Below are 6200 nucleotides of genomic sequence, written 5' to 3' on the forward strand. Positions count from 1 at the left end.
CCGCCGACCCGGCAACAAAAGCGCCCCGGCCACGCTCCCCGCCCGCGGCGCGGCCCGACCCGCAGCGCCGCCGCCCGCCCGCCAATGGCAGCGCCGCGCGGGCAGAACCGGCCAATCGCGGCCGGCGGGAGGCGGGGCCTTGCCGCGGGCAGCCAATCCCGAGGCGGGACGCGGAGGGCGGGCAGTCGAGGGAGCGCAGGGTGGGGGGGCGGTGTGAGGGGAGCGGCGGCGGGAGGGGACGGGACGGGGTGAGGGGAGGGGAGGGGAGGGGAGAGGACACGGGAGGTGAGAGGAGCGGGGCAGGTGAGGTGCGCACCGTGAGAGGACTCACAGAATGGGCCAGATTGGAACGGACCACAGTGGATCATCTGGTTCCACTTCCCAGCTCCAGCTGGGCCGTCCCAGAGCACGTGGCACAGGATTGCGTCCCCACGGTTCTGGGGTATCTCCAGTAAGGGCGACTCCACATCTTCTCTGAGCAGCCTGTTCCAGTGCGCGGTCACTGCACAGGAAAGTTCTTTCTCATGTTCAGGTGGAACTTCCTGTGTATCAGTTTCTGCCTGTTGCTCGGCACCACCGAGAAGGGCCTCTGACACCTCCCTGCAGACGTGTACACATTACCGAGGTCACCTCTTCCCGAGGCTGAACAAGCTCTGCTCCCTCAGCCTTTCCTCATGAAATGCTCCAGTCCCTTAATCATTCTCGTTGCCCTCCGCTGGAGCGGTTGCAGGAGCTCCACGTTCTCCTGTAGTGAGGAGCCCAGAAGTGGACACAGGGAAGGCTGCTGGGTTTGCTGGAGTGGGGAGAGGTGGCTTGTGAGTCCTGAGGGCTCGCAGGGTGAACTTGCTGCCACATGCGGACTGGGATGACTCCAGAGCATCGGGACTGTGGAAGGGAACTGCTGGAACTGGGCCCTCCCCGAGTCCTACCTGAGAGGAGGCTGTAACCAGGTGGGGTCAGGCTCTGCTCCCGGGCAACCAGCGACAGGACAAGAGGATAAAGTCTCAAACTGCCAGGCACAGGTTGGACTCGATGATCTCAGAGATCTTTGCTAACCTAACTGATTCTGTGATTCCCCTGCTGCTATCACTGTTCTGTTGGACTCTACCACTGAGAATAAAAAGCTTTTGAAGCCTATCTTGCTTGGGGCAGCGCCCTTGGTCGCTGAGGCTGGTGTGTCTGCAGAGCTGGGCAGTTCAGCTGCCAGTTTTACACCTGAACTTGTAGTTAGGATTTCACATCACCTTGTTTGGTGTTGGAGTGCTCAGCCAAATCTGGTGTTCAGCCAGAACAGCCAGAGATGGGTGCCTATAAAGCTGTAGGAATTAAAACAAAAGAAAGACATCAGGCAGTAACCAGTAGTTAGCATTAGAGAAGAGTAAAATTTTAACGGGAGAACAGAGGAATTGGCTTAAAGGGCAAGTGTTCCTGAGGTGGACCTTTTTTAATTTTTATATGAGGTGGGGTTTTTTGGAGGGAATGGAAAGCTGTGTGAGCTTTTAAAGTTTACGTAAGATATGTAGCTTATTTTTGTAATACTGCAGCAAGGATCTTCAAGTGATTAGATTTAGCCTGCTTAATAGAATATTTTATTTATTACATTTACATTTGACTAGGAAGTTTTGGATAGCGTAATGAGCAATCTTAGTAGCACCTAATTATAGGACTATAAATTATAAAAATAAGTGTTTCTTGTATTTTCACCATAAAACAAAAACTAGTGGTGTGAGCTCACTTTGTCTTATTTGTATAGGGAGTTCAGAACTTCCTACAGAACTTTGAGGTTTCTTCCTAAGTTCTGACTTAAGCTTCTATTATACCTCCCTACTTACACTGAATTTTATCAGGGAGGTAAAAAGAGAGATAAAACTGACATTTGGTGTACCCAGTAGTTTTGTTCTGGAAGCTGAATAAATAAGCTTTGTAAAGCTGTTGAGAATTGAATGAATCACTACAAATCCCAGCAAACTTTATGCTGGTGAAGGGGAAAAGCACCTTAGATTGTGTGTTTGTACTGCTGCTCCCAAAATGCTGCAGTTAACATTGGGCTGGTGAACAGCAATCCCCCTTTAAGGGGAAGGGTGTCAAAACATAGGAAAAGTAGTAAAATCCAGCAGTTCCAAGTGGGTTTTTTTAAGCGCAATTATGACAGTACAAGGAGGTGATTTGATTTACTAACTCTCAAGAGCAAAGAACTTAATTTGACACACAATCTGAGTCTCTGTTTCTTTTAGGAGCAAACTTCATAATTTTATCATGCAATTAAGAAATTCTTTTTATGAGTTATAGTACAATACAGCTACAACATATAGATGCTAGCATTAGAAAGACAAATCCTGCTGTTTCATTAACAATACATCATAAAGTCAGTGCACCTTCATTTTGTGTTATGAAATATTTTCAAGTCAGTATGTTATCCTGATTTCCAGTATGTGGCACTAATACTCAAGGCAGAGTTCTTTGAGGAGGAGGAATTAATTGCAGATGGCAAAAGCGGTTCAGAAAATTTGGAATTACCATGCCAGAGGTTCTTCATTTATCTCCTTCTTGTACTTTATTTTGCAGTGATGATTCGTTGTATTCGTGTGATAAGTGACACTTTAAGCCAGATCCTGCTCTCTGCAAAACAGCTGCTTTTGACTGATCTGTAAGACAGAAACCAACACAGCATTCTGCTGCTTCGGTTTCTTCAATATTTCTTCAACACAACAACATGCCCTGGAAATCATGTTGGTATCTAGAAGCCTCAGGATTTGATAACCATCCGGAAACAAAGCCAAATCTATGCAATTCACAAGAAACCTGGAGTATAAGGGGAAGGAAATATAGACTGACAACTCTCTAGGTCCTACTTTTGTCTTCCTTGTACTGTTCCTGGTGTTTATATCAGTGGAAAGTGTGCAGAGCATCATTGCTGACAAGGTTTTGCAGTGACTTTGCTTTGGAGCAGGTGGATGACCCTACACTGTTTGATGCACAAGAGGAATGGACTCGAGGCATCTGTTTTCAGCAGAGTTCAGCCTGACATAAGGATTTGCAAATTTCAGATTATTTCAGTGAACTGCACATCATCCTATGTTTGCATAAGAGCAGGTGAAATCTATAATCTTGCTACCACTTTCCATAATGAACCCAAACATTTGGGGTTTTTTTAATAACATTTGCTTAGTTTCATCAGAAGCAAGAATGATAAAATCAAAGTAGATAGAAACAATTAATGTATTTTATCTAGGTTTCCATATTGGTACAAGTGGCCGTAATATCTTGGCAGGAGTTGTGATGCAGGTGTAACACAAACCATGTGCTTTTCATGGGAATATCACATACTGATTTACTGCCTGTGACATTGCATATAGTAACTCTAGAGGCAGATGCTGGCATAAATTGTCCACAGGAATAAAGAGAAGAATCATTTAAAAGTAAGGCATGAACCAAGACATCAAGTGATGATGCTTACTCATAAGCAAAAATTAATTCCATCAGTGATAATCTGGAGAAATGGAAGTTTCCTAATTACTGCTTTGAGATTTTTAAGACTTCGTTGTTTCAAGCAAGTGCATTCACCTTTTTGAACACAAAGCAATGTAGAAAGTAATGTATATGTCAAGCCAAAACTGAACAGAATGATTTTTTGCTTCTCAACAAGCTGCATTTCCCCATGGGGTGGCTGATGGCCTGTTGCTTTTGAGCTCTGCCATACAACTGCCAGCCAGTCTCCCAGACTGCAGTGCCAGCAGACTGGCTGTGACAATGGCTTATTCATAATGCCTGGGTTCCTCCTTGTTTCTTGATTGCAAAATGCATCTTAAAGGTTCTGTTTTTCCTATTTTCAGATGAGGTCTTGAAGTTCTTAGGTTTATGTGACCTAAGAAAGCATCTGTAGATGAAAAAGCAAAATAATCATTAATATTCATTCACTCGAGAACTTTGTGTGACCTCTCTCAGCTTTCCACTTTCTTTGCTAAAGTACTCGGGTGCTTTATTTAATAAATACTTCCTTTCCTCACAGGGATGCTTAGTATAAATGTGCTATCATTCTCCTTCTGCAGAAGATGAGGAAGAACAGAAATTAAATGCTGAGCCTCACTAAGGGGCCTCATCATTGTCACAAAGAATTTTAGGTTCTTATCTCAGACTGAAGTCCAAGCACTGAATTGTTTCATATAAAATGTACTAAACACAGACATCTTAAACCTGGATAAGCACTGCTGTTTGGTCTTAGCAATTGAAAATGCTGAGGAAAGGAGATGTGTCTGAAATCCCTCTGTAACTCCAGCAAGGCAGTCCTGAGGTTTTATGTTCCAGAATCTTCTTTTGGAGCTGGTGTGTTTAACTAGTCCGTCTGCAAAAGGCCTGTGACTCACTCTTATTGTAGAACATGATTGAAGGAAGAGATGATGGTGCTTGCCATTACTACACAGTCAACTTTCCATCACCAGTGGATGGCCTTACTAGATTTCAGAGAGCATGCTGAGATTCCATCTGACTGGCTGGAATAATAGTGACTAGGGTATGCTGGAGAATAGGGGAAAAAACCCATGTAATAATAGAACTACTTTGTAGTTCTGTACTGTAAGTGGTTCCTGTGAAACCGAATTAGAGGCCTCCAGACCCTTTCATTGTTTAGATCAGGCAGAGTAAGGAATCACAGAGCTAGATTTGATCAGCAATGTACAGCAATACTTGCCTGGAGCTGGTTCTGAGGTAATTGGTCTTCTGGGCTGAGCTGGCCCTGGCTGGAATTGAAGTGTGCCTTCTCAAATGAGTCTCTTGTGCACATATGTCTCACTTGGCTCAGATCTGGCAGAACTCACTGTTTCAGGCTTAGTGCTTGGTCTGTAGTCACTCTGGATTCTTGCAGGGCTTATTTGCTTGGCAGCTGGGCCAACCCTGACCTGGCTCAGCACCTCTCATCTGCAGAAACAAAGCTCCTTACAACTGGGAACCAGCTTAGCTTGACAAACAGAAGATCTTTGTGTCAGCTGAGCCTTGCCATTAATGAGGGCATTGATCCCCTGTGCTTCCCAGTGTGACATTGGGAATTTGGTTACAAAAGTTGAGCAGGTAGCACGGTGCACTGACCTTCGTGGTCAGAGCTGTAAGAGCGTGCTCAACACTGATCTTATAGGCCTAGTGGCACGTTTTGTGTCACCTTTTTGGAATGCTGTCAGTCTTGGAATCTTGGTCTGGTTTACTGTGAAAAGCTGTTTCACTTGGCATCAGGAAACGTTTGCTGTGCAGGGAAGGTTTTGATGTAACCACATGTGTCCTGTGTGACTCTGCCACCAGGAGAGGGCACAGGCAACGCAGGGGCAGAGACACTGGCAATCCACATAGTGCTGCAGGGTTTGGAATGCAAGTGAGAGCAGCATTATTTCTGCTGACCTTCAAAACCAAAGTATTTGCTTGGGGGGTTTAAATTTATGTATTACTTTATCACCAAATATATATATATATATATATATATATATAGTTATAAACTTAATTATTAAACAGTAGGGAGGAAAAACAACAGTGTATCTGCTGGATGGGCATGTTTGAAAAGAGATAGTTGCTTTCCTGAATTCATTCAGGTCATTACTGTGACAAGTAAGTACTTTGTCATCCAAAATGAGCATGTAGAGAAATGCAATTGCATTGCAGCTAGAAGTCTGATGAGAAAATGGTTTGTTTCTATTGAGGAATTACCAATTTATAGAGGGAAGCTTAGGATTGCAGTGCTTTATCTGAATATTTATTCACAAAAGAACTGTGTTGTGGGGCAGTCATGCTAGAGCTGTTCAAAAGTGTCAGATGTTGAGTTACAGCATGAGCACACATCTGTATATATATGCTCCATTTTAAAAAGTATTGGGATGGTGTATATATAAGATCTTTGCATTATTTGATGTTTATTATTTGATGATTATTTGAAACTGCTTTAACAGATAAGTTCATGGCATCTTTTATAACTAGTGTAAGAATTCTAACTTCTGTATCACATCCACATTTGTAATCCCTTCTTCTGCTTATGTGGTTATCTTAGAGACTGATTCTTCTCTCTCACCACACTGACACAGTCTTTTATTTCAGTACAGCAAAATTGTGTGCATCAGGCCCAAGACATCTTCCTTGCAAGTCAAATGGAGAGGAATGTGTGTTTTCAAGTGTTATCAGGAAAAGATGTGGTACAGTGAAGAACCTGATCAGAACTGCTGCTG

The sequence above is a fragment of the Aphelocoma coerulescens genome, chromosome 9 (assembly GCF_041296385.1).
Source record: "Aphelocoma coerulescens isolate FSJ_1873_10779 chromosome 9, UR_Acoe_1.0, whole genome shotgun sequence".
In the NCBI taxonomy this organism is placed as follows: domain Eukaryota; kingdom Metazoa; phylum Chordata; class Aves; order Passeriformes; family Corvidae; genus Aphelocoma; species Aphelocoma coerulescens.